This window comes from Procambarus clarkii, chromosome 22, assembly GCF_040958095.1.
Source record: "Procambarus clarkii isolate CNS0578487 chromosome 22, FALCON_Pclarkii_2.0, whole genome shotgun sequence".
NCBI classification, from domain to species: Eukaryota; Metazoa; Arthropoda; class Malacostraca; order Decapoda; family Cambaridae; genus Procambarus; species Procambarus clarkii.
In genome coordinates, this window is record NC_091171.1 from 29,985,421 (window position 1) to 30,005,464 (window position 20,044).

At 39.9% G+C, this 20,044-nt stretch overlaps 3 pseudogenes; all 3 read right to left on the reverse strand.

Moving 5' to 3' along the window:
• Nucleotides 1-587: 587 nt before the first annotated feature.
• Nucleotides 588-11,988, reverse strand: LOC138367342 (uncharacterized; annotated as a pseudogene).
• Nucleotides 11,989-14,409: 2,421 nt separating this feature from the next.
• On the reverse strand, nucleotides 14,410-17,565 carry LOC138367343 (uncharacterized; annotated as a pseudogene).
• A 107-nt stretch (nucleotides 17,566-17,672) lies between these two features.
• Nucleotides 17,673-19,708, reverse strand: LOC138367344 (NLR family CARD domain-containing protein 4-like; annotated as a pseudogene).
• Between the last annotated feature and the right edge of the window lie 336 nt (nucleotides 19,709-20,044).

Here is a 20,044-nt window from a genome sequence, read left to right on the forward strand (position 1 = left end):
TTGTTGCGTCTATAGTGAATGGATCAATGAATGCAAGTTGAACCGAGGAGACAGGAATTGAAGGTTCTCTCACGTGTGTCAGAAGTTTGCGATGCTGTTGGATACAAATCTTGTGTTCATACATCAGAAGTTCACACACTTTAAGCGATAAAATATTTAACTTAATCCACACATTGTTCAATAATTGCTGATCCTGAATATTATAACAGAACACTTTGATGATTGGATCATATGATTTTGTGTATGTTAGTTTGCCTGGCTTATAGGTTTCAACAATTATCATCCACAAAATGTTGTAAAACGATCTTAACCTCTTAAAGCACGACTGATGATATCTAATTGCTCTGTGGCATTGGAACCACTGGTGTTTCGTTGGTTGTGGCGCTCTGATGGATATGTGCCTGCACTTGTCTTGACACCGAATTGGCTCACGGCGCCAGGATCCACATCGAGAATGGCAGTGTACAGACGGCAAGTTCCACATCGTTCGACAGAACTCATAAATCCCACTTGTTTTCAATCCCTCAAGGTGGAAGGGATAAGGAAGCGCTGGTAATGTAGGTTTGCACAGGTAACTAAATTTCCCACCTCTACGGACATTAGCAAATCTGTGTATTTGTTTATGGCTTGGAACCCTTGGTGGGGTGCATTTGTGAGGCTTTAAATCTAATAGATCACAGAAAATATAACTTTGTCCCCTAATTGGTGTATCAAGATCATGTTCAAAACTAAAATTTGCTCTTTATTTGTTGTTTAATATTAAATGTTGGGAGCACTTTGTAACTAATATCTGAGAAAACTAAATTTATGAAGACACCCAGGTTTGTAAGGTTTTGTAAATTGTTTGTAATTTGAGCTAAAGTTTGCAAATCTTCCAGAGTGTCGACTCTTACACACAGATCTTCAAGGTGTCGAGCATGACACAGCATACTTAAACTTTGCTTGTTGAGGGGACCACCGAGAGCAATTAGTCGACATGATGCCCCTGATGCCAGCAAGAGTGACAAGCACAGTTGAGTAAATGGGAAGGAAACGTCTTGTAAGCCATATTCATCCCATTTCTTAAATCAAGGGAGATTCTAATTGGAAATCTGGAAAGTATACGAATTCCTTCAATGAAGTTACTATCGGTGCAGTTACCTATTTCACAATGATGAACCAGCAGCGACTCCGGGATTACGAACTGTAAAAGTTGTCCTACCTCTGGCAGCTGTGTTAGTTTAGGATTCCATTGATAAGGAGATATTTGGGATGTTAACTCCTTGAGGAACACAGAGTCTCTATAAGTTTCATCCAAAAGACGTAACCAAAGAGCATAGTTTCTAATCCTATCTTGACCACATATAACAACATAAATTATTTGTTCTGCCCTTTGTTGTGTTAATTCATTTTTTAATTTGAGGATGCCACAAATAAATGGTATCATCAAGCTTCCTATTTCGTACAAAATGTGAAATACTGGCGACAAAAATGTCTCTCTCTCTCAACAGGATCATCAAGATCTACGCTTAACCCCGTTACATATATAGGACAAAAGCAATTTACAGAAAATATACTTTCTCCCACAAAGTCATAATTATCAAACACATTATCGCTTCCCTCACAGAGCTTATTCATAACAAAATTTCTCTTATTATTATCTTTTCCATGAACTTTTTTCATTATGAAAATATTTAGTAAAGTTTTCCCTGTGCTCTACCATCCAGTGAGCAGCGATGGTTAGGACGTCAGAAGTCTGGGTTATCATGGCGTCGCAGAATGCTCGAGCAGCGAGGAACTCTTGCACCGTCCTGTGGAGAGGGTGATACTCTTCTTGTGTCCCGGTGATTGATGGCTTCACTATCACCAGGAAGAACGGTGACATGCATTCCTTGAACGGCAGCCCAGACTTCTCACACAGTTTCTCTATTTCTTTAATTTGATAATCAAGAAGGACGTATTTATACCTTTGAGAGTTTTCCCAGAATATATTACCAAGTAAATTAAGAAAACATTTTATCTTGCCTCGAAGTTGGCTTTCCCTGAGACTTAAGATTGACATTTGGAGGCGTCTGGTCATCCTGTTGATTATGTGGTTAATGAGGATGTTGTAGAGTCTGGTGACTGTGGTAGCCTCGGTGACGTCAGAAGGCTTCTCCAGCCACAGCACCACAAGAACAACCACAAACAATGGTACACTAAAGATCTCCCACATATCTTTCTCTTTCTCTTTCATGAACTGTAAAAATCTCCTGCAAGAGTCCCTGCGATTATCAATATCATTTTGAACTGTCACGGAAAACAATTTTTTGGCATAAGAAATCCACTTGTCTGGGGTCAAGCCTGTCAATTGGTACACTCCTTGACTACGATGAAGATCACTAACTAACATCTGAAGTTCATGAACGCAATCAATACGAGTTGTAATCATGAATTTTGAATTAGGGAATTTGTTTAGTATTTCCTTAACTAGCCGTTTTGTTTTCTCAGTAGCCTCGTCATAACCATCCAGCAACCAGAGAGTAGACACCTCACTCAGTGTCGGGATGATGTCACTGGACTTCAGGTGACGACAAGCGTTACGAAGGACTTCGTCACGGAGCAACGCTTGGGTGTCTTCACTTGTTACATGTCTTAACTCTACTGGCAACACTATGTCAAACTCATCAATCCCATTAATGGAAGGAGAGACTGAGAGCCAATCATGGATAAAATATCTTATCAAACTCGTCTTCCCAATCCCAGGTGATCCGTGAGTTATCAGAACATCCGGATACTGTCCCAGTAGGAAGAGAAGTGGTAAAAAAATCTTTGGTGTCTACCTGTCCTTGACCTTCAATATATAAATCTGTAAATATTTGGCTCACATCCAAGTGAGCAAAGTTATCTTCCATCAACCACACAAACGGGTTAAGAATGCGAAGGTTCTTAGCTAGTTCCTTGATCTCTTTCTTCCCTTCCCTTACTAAGATGTTGCACTGCTCTTGTTGCAGGTTGTGGAGTGCCTCCTTGTATGGTTCCCACAGGTCAACACCTCCTGTTAGTACCTCACTCAGACCCTCCTCCATAACCTTAACATTCTCACTCACAAGGCTTCGGCATCTGAGGCCAGCTAACACAAGCACCTCACGGCAAAGCTCTTCAATGTTGGAGAAAATGTTCTGCAGTTTCTCAGGAGTTAATGATAGTTCTTCATGAGCTAAGATATTTCGATGTTTTTTAAGCTGTTTTAATCTGTTCTCCAATGTCCCCGGCGTCGACCATTTGTTATTGTTTTTTTCTGCCAAACCACCTACCTTCTGGAGCAAAGTGAACAGTAGCGTTATGTCATAGTTCTCACTTGAGACATTGTCGTCCAGCTGCTGCCTTTGTTCGCGATTGAAGTCATTTTTGTATTTTGTCATAGAGTATCCTGGAAGATCAAAGAGAAGCTGCTTGAGATTCTTCTTTTTAGTTAAGAGTTGTAAGAGATGCACAAGAACTGGACGCACCACTCTCATGACGGCGGCGTAGTAACGCAGTAGGAGATGGTCATCAGGACGCAGCAGAGGTGGAGCCATCGGCAACAGCACCAGCAGCAGCCTCGCCACCCAACACCACATTGTCGCCAACATCTGGAAAGGTTGTATAGATTGTGAGCGTTAACCCGAACCTAACCCATTCTCACAGTTGTATGGAAATCCCTGCAATTAGAACACGAATGATCAGCACAACTACCATTTCCAGTCCGACCTCATTAATGTTGGGTGTCCCCAGATTGCTCTTAACCTTCGCACTCGCGGGTGTACAGGTGATATTGGGGAACTGAGACTAGGTAGATAAACCTTTTTGTTACCTTTTCGTCAAGAGACAGATTCATGAAGCGATTATGAAAGTTCTTAGGAAACGTTTCGCCTTCTTGACAGTTTCCGTCATTATTCACCAAACTAATTATGAACACATTTCTTCCTAAAAACATTATTTGAGGGGAGCCCTCTCGGCTTAACGTTAATTGCTTAACGTTCATTAGTTGTGTTTTATCCTCAACTCGATCTATTTCTCCACTAAAATCCTGCAAGTTTGTTATGCTAATTATAAATTCCTTGTGTGTCTGTAACTATAAATTAACAGGTATTTTATGAAAATAAAAATAAAAATTAGCAAAACAAGATATTATGGCAGCAGCAATTAAGTAAATAAACACTAGTGAACATTAAATGTTAAAGTAGCTAATGATTGCGTATTCCGTCGGCGCCCAGAATAATCCTTCCTCAATCTCTAATGTTGTTTGTGTACTTGTGTCCTTAATTTGTATTTTTAAAAAGAAATAAATAACTTGTACAGTATGATATATGACAAACTTTTAACTAAGTAGAAACTACTAAACATGTGTTTTTATTAACATTAATTTTTACTACACAAGGTAGTTCACTCATGAGGTTGTCAATTATTTTAGAAATTATAGGCCTAAATATTAAATAATTCATGTCAAATCAAATTTTGAAGTCTAGCCATTGAGTTCTATGCAGGAAAACAAGTCTAACCGAACTTATTAAATATTTGTTACATTCATACTTTGAAATCGCTCACCTATAAAATATGTTTAAAAATATAAAATACTAAATAATAATGAGTTAATCCTTACCTCACCTCACCTAGGCCAATAAATTGGAGTAAAGTGCAGATTTTTAATGTGATATAATACTTGTAGTAATTGACTTAAAATGCATTAAAGTAATTAATGCATTTCATAGATCCTGCATTTGCCAATAATATTTATACCTTGACACTATTATAAAGACTGGGAAGCCTGAATTATTAATTTATTAAGGATAATATTTGTAAAGGTAATAATAATAATAATAATAATAATAATATATAATAATAATAATAATAATAATAATAATAATAATAATAATAACTATTGCAGACGATGAGTCACAATAACGTGGTTGAATATATGATGACTAAATCACACACCAGAAGATGAGACGACGACGCTATGGTCCGTCCTGGACCATTATCAAATTGGACCATTATTTTGTCCCTTGTTCACAATCGACTTCATAATGGTCCCGGATGGACCAAAAAGTCGTCGTCTCCTCATGTTCATGTGTGTGGTTTAGTCATCAATAATAACTATTATTATTATTATTTCTACAGTACAATAAACATTAGAACATGTTACAGTGGTTAATTAGTAGGTACATAAGTTTTATATTGTATATGCCACTAAAGAAGTTATAAAGCTTAATACATAATCATTAAATATTCATTGTAGTTATAATTGCGTTTTATGTTCCAAATACGTTAAAAACTTGTATGTTTTATGTCTCAAGAAAAACGGAAATACAAGCTACATTTTAAATCCTTTACTGATAAAATATACAGAGTTAAAGCAAAAACAAATATATAAAAAAATTTATAAGACCTTCACTTAGGGTATATATATAAGGCTATATATACCTTAGGTGAAGTATATATATACGGATATATGCAATATTTTCAACCAGCAACCAGTCTCTACGCCCTCCGAGCGCCGAACGCGACACATACATTGATTAATCTGTTATTGACAGAAATACGCTAAAAATGATTAAAGAATCATATACCATCAGGAAGACCGAGTTATAATGAATCCATTATAGGGAAATATAACTTACCTGAGAGCAATGATATAGAGGTTTTAATGAGGGTGCCTTGTGGTGCATATTCAAAGCTACTCAAAGCCTCTTAGAATTACGTAAGTAAAGAAGAAATATAACATATTTGTTTACTATAATGTTGGTACTGAATGTGGAACGTGAATAATCATAATTTTACTTCGAAAATAACTCATTTTATAATGAAATAGAACGAAACTATGTGGCGGATGATGCTACCTGTCCCCTGCCCACCAAGTGCTGAACTCCACACATACTCCGATAAATTCTGTAATTAGTTTTGTTAATAATGTTTAACCTTTTGAATGCCATTTACAAAACAGAGATATAAACAGATATAAATGTCATTGTGATCACATAATCGTTGAGGAAAGACAAAGCTACGCATCGCCGGTGTCTGGACACTTCGAGGCTACCATAACAACACCGGTCTCCAGACAAATGCATGTGATTGGTCAGTTCTCCATCTGATCCGGCAACGTAATTGGCTAAACGATAAGATGACCAACGTTATCTTTTCTTTGATGGGGGTAAACCAAAAACACTAGTGGCAGCTATCGAGATCCAGATCAAAATTGCTAATGACTGTGTAAGAACACTTTACTGAATCTTGCAGTGGTCTTCTAGAGCCTTACCTTACCTTGAGGTTACCTTGAGGTGCTTCCGGGGCTTAGCGTCCCCGCGGCCCGGTCGTCGACCAGGCCTCCTGGTTGCCAGACTGATCAACCAGGCTGTTGGATGCGGCTGCTCGCAGCCTGACGTATGAGTCACAGCTTGGTTGATCAGGTTTCCTTTGGAGGTGCTTATCCAGTTCTCTTTTGAACACTGTGAGAGGGCCGGCCAGTTATGCCCCTTATGTGTAGTGGAAGCGTGTTGAACAGTCTCGGGCCTCTGATGTTGATAGAATTCTCTCTCAGAGTACCTGTTGCACCTCTGCTTTTCAACGGGGGTATTCTGCACATCCTGCCATGTCTTCTGGTCTCATGTGATGTTATTTCTGTGTGCAGGTTTGGGACCAGCCCCTCTAATATTTTCCACGTGTAAATTATTATGTACCTCTCTCGCCTGCGCTCAAGGGAGTACAGATTTAGGCTCTTTAGTCGGTCCCAATAGTTTAGATGTTTTACTGAGTGGATTCTAGCAATAAAGGAACTCTGCACGCTCTCCAGGTCAGCAATTTCTGCAGCTTTGAAAGGGGCTGTCATTGTGCAGCAGTACTCCACTCTAGAGAGCACAAGCGTTTTGAAAAGTATCATCATCGGTATAGCATCTCTAGTGTGAAAAGTTCTTGTTATCCAACCTGCCATTTTTCTTGCAGTTGTGACGGCTACTTTATTGTGTTCTTTAAAGGTAAGGTCTTCCGACATGAGTACACCCAGATCCTTTACATTGCCTTTTCGTTCTATGTTATTATTTGCCTGAGTTTTGTACGTGGTTTCCGTTTTTATATTTTCATTTTTTCCATAGCGCATGAGCTGGAACTTATCTTCGTTAAACACCATATTATTTTCTGTAGCCCATCGAAAGACCTGATCTACATCTGACTGGAGGTTTGCCGTGTCCTCTATGTTGCCTACTCTCATGAAGATCCTAGTGTCATCTGCAAAGGATGATACAGTGCTATAGGTTGTGTTCTTGTCTATGTCCGATATGAGGATGAGAAAAAGTACTGGGGCAAGCACAGTACCCTGGGGGACTGAGCTCTTCCCGGTTGATGGGCTGGATTTTATTTTGTTGACTATTACACATTGGGTTCTGTTGGTCAGGAAATTGTAGATCCATCTGCCTATTTTTCCGGTAATTCCTTTTGAACGCATTTTATGTGCAATAACACCATGGTCACATTTATCAAAAGCTTTTGCGAAATCTGTGTAAATTACATCAGCGTTTTGTTTGTCTTCCATGGCATCTAATGCCATATCATAGTGGTCCAGCAACTGCGACAGGCAAGAGCACCCTCTTCTGAAACCATGTTGTCCGGGGTTATGGAGATGCTGTGATTCCATGTATTTTGTGATCTTACTTCTTAGCACTCAAAAATTTTTATGATGTGCGATGTTAGTGCTATCGGTCTGTAATTTTTTGCCTCTGCCTTATTTCCTCCTTTATGAAGTGGTGCTATCTCTGCTGTTTTTAGTATATCAGGAATAACGCCAGTATCTAGGCTTTGTCTCCACAGAATGTGGAGGGCCTGCGATAGTGGTTTTTTTGCAGTTCTTTATGAATATGGAGTTCCAAGAATCCGGGCCTGGTGCAGAGTGCATAGGCATACTGTTTAAGGCTTCTTCAAAATCCAGTGGGGATAGTGTGACGTCTGATATATGAATTGCTGTTGGTATCATATCCATGAAAAATTCATTTGGGTTATCAATCTTTAGTGTGTTTAATGGCTCGCTGAAAACAGAGTCGTACTGCTTCCTCAGTAGCTCGCTCATTTCTTTGTTGTCATCGGTGAAAGTTCCATCTCCCTTTCGCAGGGGCCCTATACTAGATGTGGTTTTTTATCTTGATTTTGCATAGGAGAAAAAATATTTCGGATTTCTCTCTATTTCACTGTTGGCCTTTTGCTCTCTTTGCCTCTCCTGGGTTTTGTATGATTCTTGTAGCTTGCGTTCAATTGTTTCTATTTCTCTACCTAACCTTCTTCACCGTTCTTGAGATAGGGTGCGACTCTCAAGTTGTTCCGCGATTCGTTTTCTTCGCCTATATAGGGAACGACGTTCCCGTTCCAATCTGCATCTCTTCCTCTTTTTTCTTAGGGGTATGCGGTTTGAACATATTTCTAGTGCTACTGAGCCTATTTTTTCCAGGCACTGGTTCAGGTTTGCATTTTCTAGCTGTTCTTCCCAGTTTATTTCTGTGAAGTCCTGGTTTATTTGCTCCCAGTTTATCTGTTTATTATTGAAGTTGAATTTGCTGAAATCTCCTCCACCGGGAATCTGGACTGGTTTTGAAGGTCTACTCCCCATGGTTGTCATAACTTCAATTAAGTTGTGATCTGAGTAACAGGTATTTGTAATCATTATGTTCCTGATCAATTCATCATTATTAGTGAAAATGAGGTCCAGCGTGTTCTCCTTCCAAGTTGGTTCTACTATTTGCTGGTTTAAAGCAAACCTGTCGCACATCCGTAGCAGGTCATTTGCATGTGCCTGTTCATTTAGGCTACTTCCTGGTATTTTTTCTGATATTACTGTATTAGCCAGGTGCTTCCATTTCAGGTGCCGTAGGTTGAAGTCCCCAAGCAGGATGATGTTCGGAGCCGGATTTGTGAGGTTTTCCAAGCAGTAGTTCTATTTTCATTAGTTGCTCTTTAAACTGCTGAGGGTTTGCCTCCGGTGACTTATATACAAGGACAATAACTACATTTAGAATCTCTATTTTGATTATCAGCACTTCCACCATATCATTTGAGGTGTTTAGCAGCTCAGTACAGATGAGTGTGTCTTTGATGTAGAGGCTGACCCCACCCTGAAGCCGGTGTTTCCTATCACATCTGAAAAGATTGTACTCTGAGATCCATATTTCACCATCATGGTAGTCCTTTGTGTGGGTTTCTGTTAGGGCTGCAAACACTGCATTTGCCTCATGAAAGAGACCATCTATAAAGTGAACTTTGTTGAATTTGCGTGTTTTTATACCCTGGATGTTCACAATCTTTTAAGAAGGCATAGCTTAGTGAACCTAAATCCAAGCCTCTGAAGACATGATCTGGAGAGAGAATACCTTTCCAGAGTGAGACGGTAGAGAGGTTAAGAAGGGCTGTGTATGATGAATGAGAAGTGTAGTGCCTCAAACTCTGTCACAGACCGCCAAGACAAAGATGATTTGTCCCTTGTTCTATGCGGTCACCCTCATGAAATTTGAACCTCCAACGGCACGAAAGCCACTAAGAAGCCACCTTGAGAAGCCACTAAGAAGCCACTAGGAAAGCCACCTTGATGCTACCTCGCCTGACCCGGCCAGATAGGATGCCTTGCCAGCATTGCCACATCTGTTCGTGTAGAAGTCGGTCGTGATGACCAACCACGCATCAGTTGACCAGACCACACACTAGAAGGTGAAGGGACGACGACGTTTCGGTCCGTCCTGGACCATTCTCAAGTCGATACTTGGTCCAGGACGGACCGAAACGTCGTCGTCCCTTCACCTTCTAGTGTGCGGTCTGGTCAACTTACTTTAGCCACGTTATTGTGACTCATCGCCTCCAACCACGCATCAGAAAATTAAGAAACGACCACGATTCGATCCGTTTTGGACCATTATTGAGATTTCCATGGAACAGATTTTGAATATGGCATCTGGCAAGGTGTCCGTAATGGGTGACCCGTAGCGCATTGGTCTATGCAGTCACCTCTTAACCTGAAGGTTCCAAGTTCGATTCCTGCACAGGAGGAGACTTTGGGCACGTTTCTTTACAGTGTAAGGGTGCATAGGAGATAGGTAATTATTGTGGGTTGCATCCCGTGGAAGCTCAATAATGTTAGGAGAACTTTACATCTTATGCCTCTGTTCACCTAGAAGTAAATAGCAACCCGGGAGTTAGACAACCGTCGCTGGTTGAGTCCTGTGGAAGGTCAGTAGTTGGCTTAGGAGGACCTCGATAAAATGAAGAGACTGCCTGAGTCCCGGTAATGAGAACCAAAATGTGAACACATTTATCTCAGAAAATGCCTACCTGTGTCACAGTGTTGGGGTTACTGTTACAAGTTAATTGTACTTAAAAATATCTTATAACATGAAAAAGCTGGATAAGATAAGGCCAAATTCAGCGTTTGATGACGTTTTTCAAATGTAACGAAGCCTAATGTAACACTGCCAGTCTTTTGGCAAATGTTTATAATATACAATTGATCTAGGACTCCCAGTGTCCAAGATCTCAGCTTGGACATCTGAGATCACCCAGCTGTTCTCTTGATTTGCAACAACGTAAAAAATGCAACTGTTTTACGTAACCAGAGACGTTCGAGGCCAATGCATAGAAAACGGCAGGTTTACGAAGCCCTAATTTTTACTAACACGTCGCATTTTTAACGGATTAGTCGAATCCATAAAAGCGACATAGTAGGTCCGAGGACAGGTCCCCGGAGCCACTCATAGATCAATGTGTATGTGTCTGTATATGTGTATATTACTATATACCCGCATACTTTACATAATGGAGGCTAATTATTTAGTATGATTTTTACATTGTAACCCATGTGTTATAATTCTCATCACATTATGTTCCAATATTGTAGCAGCTGTTGTGTACATTAATTCGACGTAGATTGACGCGACGTAGAGTGACACGACGTAGAGCGACACAACGTAGAGTGACACGACGTAAGGGGACACGACGTAGAGTGACACGACGTAGAGTGACACAACGTAGAGTGACACGACGTAGAGTGACACGACGTAGAGTGACACAACGTAGAGTGACACGACGTAGAGTGACATGACGTAGAGTGACACGACGTAGAGTGACATGACGTAAGGGGACACGACGTAGAGTGACACGACGTAGAGTGACTCGACGTAAGGTGACACAACGTAGAGTGACACGACGTAGAGTGACACGACGTAAGGTGACACGACGTAAGGTGACACAACGTAGAGTGACACGACGTAGAGTGACACGACGTAAGGTGACACGACGTAGAGTGACACGACGTAAGGTGACACGACGTAGAGTGACACGACGTAGAGTGACACGACGTAAGGTGACACAACGTAGAGTGACACGACGTAGATTGACACGACGTAGAGTGCCATGACGTAAGGTGACACGACGTAGAGTGACACGACGTAGTGACACGACGTAGAGTGACACGACGTAAAGTGACACAACGTAGAGTGACACGACGTAGGGTGACACGACGTAGAGTGACATGACGTAAGGTGACACGACGTAGAGTGACACGACGTAGAGTGACACGACGTAGAGTGACACGACGTAAGGTGACACGACGTAGAGTGACACGACGTAGAGTGACACGACGTAGAGTGACACAACGTAGAGTGACACGACGTTACTAATATTTACAAAATGCTCCCCCAGTGATATATATAACCCCAGGGTGTACCCCACTTCTCTATATCCCCAGCAACGGAGCGTTTGCAAAACTGCTCCAAATAACGATATATAAAGCATAGAAAATGACATATATCTTCTTGCAAACAATGTAGTCTATAATGCTCACCTTGCAAGACCCTGCACAGGTCAAGACACAAGTGATCCTGCCAAAAGAAGACCTCCACGCCAGCCACAAGGTAACACAAGTGTAGGTGGCTGTGTGTCTGCCCTGGAGTGAAGCAGTGATAAGGCTTATCTGCCAGCCACGTGACGTTTGCAATGTCCTGATAACACTATACCACAATACACTAAAACTTTGGTACTCACCTGGTTGTGCTTGCGGGGGTTGAGCTTTGGCTCTTTGGTCCCGCCTGGTCAACCGTCAATCAGCTGGTGTACAGATCGTGAGCCTACTGGGCTCTATCATATTTACATTTAAAACTGTGTATGGAGTCAGCCTCCACACATTACTGCCTAATACATTCCATCTGATAACTACTCTGACACTGAAAAAGTTCTTTCTAACGTCCCTGTATCCATATGAGCCACAGGGACGTTAGAAAGAACTACTCGTGAACTCGGTCCATGAGTAGGTTATTGTTATCATACCATTTTCGGTAACGTGGAGGATCAGATTAGGCTATTTCCATCCCCCCCCCCCCGGCACCCGGATGGTAATCTTGGGCATAGCATTTTATCAAATCACATCATTCTTTGGGGCACACGTGAGGAACATCAATGCGAACAAGCCTGAATAGTCCCCAGGACTATATGCAACTGAAAACTCACACCCCAGAAGTGACTCGAACCCATACTGCCAGGAGCAACACAACTGGTATGTACAGGACGCCTTAATCCACTTAACCATTTGGGTTCGAGTCACTTCTGGGGTGTGAGTTTTCAGTTGCATATAGTCCTGGGGACTATTCAGGCATGTTCGCATATATATATATATATATATATATATATATATATATATATATATATATATATATATATATATATATATATATATATATATGTATATATATATGTATATGTATATATATATATATATATATATATATATATATATATATATGTATATATATATATATATATATATAAATATATATATATATATATATATATATATATATATATATGTATATATATATGTATATGTATATATATATATATATATATATATATATATATATATATATGTATATATATATATATATATATAAATATATATATATATATATATATATATATATATATATATATATATATATATATATATATATATATATATGTCGTACCTAGTAGCCAGAACGCACTTCTCAGCCTACTATGCAAGGCCCGATTTGCCTAATAAGCCAAGTTTTCATGAATTAATTGTTTTTCGACTACCTAACCTACCTAACCTAACCTAACCTAATTTTTTCGGCTACCTAACCAAACCTAACCTATAAAGATAGGTTAGGTTAGGTTAGGTAGGGTTGGTTAGGTTCGGTCATATATCTACGTTAATTTTAACTCCAATAAAAAAAAATTGACCTCATAGCTAGGAGGCTATCGTGGCCCAGTTCTTAAACCCATTATTGTTATTTACCTTACACTTTGTAACTAGTTTATCAACACTAACTTCCTTAGCTAAATGTTCCCGAGCCCATTATGTACTTTGATAACCCTTTCTAGATCCACCTACACAATGGGTTTGTGTCTGTTACTACTCACAGGATGCCCATGGGTCCACTAACATTCTTACGATGGTTATGGGGTCTACTTTAATTCACACGATGGGTATGGGGTCTACTATAACTCACAGGATGGGTATGGGGGTCCAATACAACTCACATGATGGGTATGGGGTCCACTACAACTCACATGATAGGTATGGGGTCCACTACAACTCACATGATGGGTATGGGGTCCATAAAACTCACATGATGGGTATGGGGTCCACTACAACTCACATGATGGGTATGGGGGTCTACTACAACTTACAGGATGGGTATGGGGTCCACTACAACTCACAGAATGGGTATGGGGTCCATTATATTTCACAGGATGGGTATGGGATCCACTACAACTCACATGACGGGTATGGGTTCCAATACAACTCACATGATGGGTATGGGGTCCACAACAACTCACATGATGGGTATGGGGGTCCACTACAACTCACATGATGGGTATGGGGGTCCACTCCAACTTACAGGATGGGTATAGGGTCCACTACAACTCACATGATGGGTATTGGGTCCACTACAACTCACAGAATGGGTATGGGGTCCATTATATTTCACAGGATGGGTATGGGATCCACTACAACTCACAGAATGGGTATGGGGTCCATTATATTTCACAGGATGGGTATGGGGTCCACTACAACTCACATGACGGGTATGGGTTCCAATACAACTCACATGATGGGTATGGGGTCCACTACAACTCACATGATGGGTATGGGGTCCACTACAACTCACATGATGGGTATGGGGGTCCACTACAACTTACAGGATGGGTATGGGGTCCACTACAACTCACATGATGGGTATGGGGTCCACTTCAACTTACAGGATGGGTATGAGGTCCCATATGAATAAATTGGGGCCAGCTCTATGGGTGCTGGCGCCCCAAACAAGCTGAACTTCGCCTCCCTTACTATAAGTATAATTATACGCTTATATAAGTATAATTTTGTTTTAATTTTATCTTCACATGGAGGAAAAATGGCAAAGGTAGGCATAAAGAGTTTATTACAATATACAAGATAAAGAAAAACGGTTCAAACACATTCTAGTTTTCACCTACTTAATTTGAATCAATTATTCTCTTAACAAACCCTCAATAATTATAATACATTGTTGTCAACACTACAGCCCGCAACGCGTTACATGACTTAAATTGAATATATAAATCAATAATCAAACTCAATGTGATAGTTAATGAATGCTGACAAATTAGCATACTGTATATTCATGGTATAAAAGGAAAGAAAGCAAATTAATTTAATAATTTCAAAACAAAAGCAAACACAATTGAACTTTGGTACAGAATGTACAGAATTAACTTGATCTTTCCCAGCAGGGAGGCGGCCTTTCTACTTCCTATTTGTATATTTAATCTAAAGCACAGTAAGAATATCGATCGGCAAGATGGGTCAGCTGTAAACCCGATTAATCCCTAGATGATTTCTCAAGCTGTTCTCATATAAATGAATAATAAAGTTAAATAAAGCTTGGAAGCATATTATTTGGAACCAATACAATCAGATCAAATTTAAAGTTTTACCTTAAAATTATAAATATATAATAAGTATTTTTTTAACCAAATATATATATAAATCTTTAAACACGTGTATTTGTATAAGAATATATTTGTAAACAAACCCACTGCAGGAGAGGAAACTTGGTCAGTGGTTCCTTGCAGTATTGTAAATTCTCTCCAGACTTAAAATAATTGCCAACTAACTTTAGATAGCAGTTACTGGGTAAGGTTTTCCCTGTTGTAGACATTTCAGGTCACAATGGCTCCTATATCCTCGGGAGGACCAGAGGGGAAAGTTAACGGGAAGGTGTAAATATTTCTCTCTTTTTCTTCTTCCTCTTCTTTACTTACTTCTTCTACGCTCCGTTTTCTAAGGTATTTCTTTCATTTTTTTACCACACACACGTTTCTTCAGTCCCTCTTTCGTTTCCTCTGTCGTCTTTCTTCATGAAGGTTTAAATATCAATTTAGATCTTTACTGCGAAGACAATATATGGATCGGCTGCCTGTTGTAGTGACAATACTACGCTCCTTAAAGATCACCCTAACAAACACATAACTTAAATACAACGTTTTTTAGATTATTACGTTTTTACAACTTTGAATTGACGTAAATGTATTCAAAAAAACGTTGTGCCTATGTCTCGTGTCTTCTGGGTAGTCTAACTCTGGGCACATGTTAAACAAACGAAGTTCATTCAACGAACTAGAGCATGTTTTGCCCACTGACTGTTAAGTATGTGCATTTAAATGACGTCAAAGTAACGTTGATGATGGGTCGACGCAACGTTATTCTATTGTCATTTGTGTGTTGGGCTTGATGACTGCTAATCAATTTCTGGCATCCGTGAAGGCGACATAATTATGTTATTGTAATGAAATATATTACACATGAAATTCTGGGAGTAGATCACATAAAAGGATCCGCTTATTTAAGATTGTATATAGAAGTTATTAAAAATACTATATATAAAATGTGGTGCACATTTTTCAATTATATCCCCAATTTTATGAATCGAATGATCCATAGGAATACAATATTTAATTGCTACACTCTTAATACTTGGGAATGACTGACAAAGATGTAATACACGATGAGCGACGTCTGTATCACTCGAATTCCTTGACATGTTCAATGCATAAATCATAAAGGGAGTTGGACAGAGCTTCTGCACCATAGATCTGAATGTTGTTGCGTCTATAGTGAATGGATCAATGAATGCAAGTTGAACCGAGGAGACAGGAGTTGAAGGTTCTCTCACGTGTGTCAGAAGTTTGCTATGCTGTTGGATACAAATCTTGTGTTCATACATCAGAAGTTCACACACTTTAAGCGAGAAAATATTTAACTTAATCCACACATTGTTCAATAATTGCTGATCCTGAATATTATAACAGAACACTTTGATGATTGGATCATATGATTTTGTGTATGTTAGTTTGCCTGGCTTAAAGTTTTCAACAATTATCATCCACAAAATGTTGTAAAACGATCTTAACCTCTTAAAGCATGACTGATGATATCTAATTGCTCTGTGGCATTGGAACCACTGGTGTTTCGTTGGTTGTGGCGCTCTGATGGATGTGTGCCTGCACTTGTCTTGACACAGGACTGGATCACTGCATCGTTCACCACATCGAGAATGGCAGTGTACAGACGGCAAGTTCCACATCGTTCGACAGAACCCATAAATCCCACTTGTTTTCAGTCCCTCAAGGTGGACGGGATAAGGAAGCGCTGGTAATGTAGGTTTGCACAGGTAACTCATTCTTCCTCCTCTGCGGACATTAACAAATCTATGTATTTGTTTATGGCTTGTAACCTTGGGCGGGGAGCATTTGTGAGGCTTAAAATATAATTCAACATCGAAGAAATAACTATATCCCATGAATGGATGATTGGGAACTTGTGCAAAACTAAGATTTGCTCCTGTATGTTGTTTAATGCTAAATGTTGGGAGTAATTTGTAACTAATATTTGAGAAAACAAAATTTATGAAGACACTCAGGTTTGTAAGGCTTTGTAAATTGTTTGTAATTTGAGCTAATGTTTGCAAATCTTCCAGAGTGTTGACTTTTACACACAGATCTTCAAGGTGTCGAGCATGACACAGCATACTTAAACTTTGCTTGTTGAGGGGACCACTGAGAGCAATTAGTTGACATGAAGTGTCTGATGACAGCAGGAGTGACAAGCAGACTTGAGTAAAAATGAGGGACTGTCTTCTCGGCATGTGTATTTCTTTTCTTAAATCAAGGGAGATCTTAATTGGAAACCTGGTAAGTATACGAAGTCCTTCAATAAAATTATAATCAGTGCATCGAGATACTTCACAATGATGAACCAACAGCGACTCCGGGGTTACGAACTGTAAAAGTTGTCCTACCTCTGGCAGCTCTGTTGGTTTGGAATTCCATTGATGAGGAGAGATTTGGGATGTTAACTCCTTAAGGAACACAGAGTCTTTATCAGTTTCATCCAAAAGACGTAACCAAAGAGCATAGTTTCTAATCTTATCTTCACCACATATAACAACATAAATTATTTGTTCCGCCCTTTTTTGTGTTATTTCATTGTTTTAATTTGAGGATGCCACAAATAAATGGTATCATCAAGCTTCCTATTTCGCAAAATGTGAAATACTGGCGACAAAAATGTCTCTCTCTCTCAACAGGATCATCAAAATCTACGCTTAACCCCGTTACATATATAGGACAAAAGCAATTTACAGAAAATATACTTTTCTCCCACAAAGTCATAATTATCAAACACATTATCGCTTCCCTCACAGAGCGTATTCATAACAAAATTTCTCTTATTATTATCTTTTCCCATGAACTTTTTCATTATGAAAATATTTAGTAAAATTTTCCCTGTGCTCTACCATCCAGTGAGCAGCGATGGTGAGGACGTCAGAAGTCTGGGTTATCATGGCGTCGCAGAATGCTCGAGCAGCGAGGAACTCTTGCACCGTCCTGTGGAGAGGGTGATACTCTTCTTGTGTCCCGGTGATTGATGACTTCACTATCACCAGGAAGAACGGTGACATGCATTCCATGAACGGCAGCCCAGACTTCTCACATAGTTTCTCTAATTCTTTAATTTGATAATCAAGAAGGACGTATTATATACCTTTGAGAGTTTTCCCAGAATATATTACCAAGTAAATTAAGAAAACATTTTATCTTGTCTCGAAGTTGGCTTTCACTGAGACTTAATGATTGACATTTGAGGCGTCTGGTCATCCTGTTGATTATGTGGTTAATGAGGATGTTGTAGAGTCTGGTGACTGTGGTAGCCTCGGTGACGTCAGAAGGCTTCTCCAGCCACAGCACCACAAGAACAACCACAAACAATGGTACACTAAAGATCTCCCACATATCTTTCTCTTTCTCTTTCATGAACTGTAAAAATCTCCTGCAAGAGTCCCTGCGACTATCAATATCATCTTGAACTGTCACGGAAAACAATTTTTTGGCATAAGAAATCCACTTGTCTGGGGTCAAGCCTCTTAATTGGTACACTCCTTGACTACGATGAAGATTCACTAACTAACATCTGAAGTTCATGAACACAATCAGTACGAGTTGTAATAATGAATTTTGAATTAGGGAATTTCTTTAGTATTTCCTTAACTAGCCCTTTTGTTTTCTTAGTAGCCTCGTCATAACCATCCAGCAACCAGAGAGTAGACACCTCCCTCAGTGTCGGGATGATGTCACTGGACTTCAGGTGATGACAAGCTTTACACAGGACTTCGTCACAGAGCAACGCTCGGGCGTCTTCACTTGTTACATGTCTTAACTCTATTGGCAACACTATGTCAAACTCATCAATCCCATTAATGGAAGGAGAGATTGAGAGCCAATCATGGATAAAATATCTTATCAAACTCGTTTTTCCCAATCCCAGGTGATCCGTGAGTTATCAGAACATCCGGATACTGTCCCAGTAGGAAGAGGAGTGGTAAAAAAATCTTTGGTGTCTACCTGCCAATAACCTACAATATATAAATCTGTAAATATTTGGCTCACATCCAAGTGAACAAAGTTATCTTCCATCAACCACACAAATGGGTTAAGAATGCGAAGTTTCTTAGCTAGTTCCTTGATCTCTTTCTTCCCTTCCTTACTAAGATGTTGCACTGCTCTTGTTGCAGGTTGTGGAGTGCCTCCTTGTATGGTTCCCACAGGTCAACACCTCCTGTTAGTACCTCACTCAGACCCTCCTCATAACCTTACATTCTCACGTCACAAGGGCTTCGGCATCTGTAGGCCAGCTAACACAAGCACCTCACGGCAAAGCTCTTCAATGTTGGATACAATGTTCTGCAGTTCCTCATGAGTTAATGATAGTTCTTCATGAGCTAAGATATTTCGATGATTTTTAAGCTGTTTTAATCTGTTCTCCAATGTCCCCGGCGTCGACCATTTGGCATTGTTTTCTTCTGCTAAACCACCTACCTTCTGGAGCAAAGTGAACAGTAGCGTTATGTCATAGTTCTCACTTGAGACATTGCCGTCCAGCTGCTGCCTTTGTTTAATCTGGAAGTCCTTTCTGTATTTTGTCATAGAGTATCCTGGAAGGTCAAAGAGGAGTTGCTTGAGATTCTTCTTCTTAGTTAAGAGGTGTAAGACGTGCACAAGAACTGGACGCACCACTCTCATGACTGGCGGCGTAGTAACGCAGTAGGAGATGGTCATCAGCACGCAGCAGAGGTGGAGCCATCGGCAACAGCACCAGCAGCAGCCTCGCCGCCCAACACCACATTGCCGCCAACATCTGAAAGGTTGTATAGATTGTGAGCGTTACCCCGAACCTAACCCATTCTCACAGTTGTATGGAAATCCCTGCAATTAGAACACGAATGGTTAGCACAACTACCAATTTCCAGTCCGACCTCATTAACTGTTGGGTGTCCCCAGATTGTTCTTAACCTTCGCACTCGCGGGTGTAAGGGTGATATTGGGGAACTGAGACTAGGTAGATAAACCTTTTTGTTACCTGTTCGTCTAGAGCCAGATTCATGAAGCGATTATGAAAGTTCTTAGGAAATGTTTTCGCCTTCTTGACAGTTTCCGTCATTACTTCACCAAACTAATTATA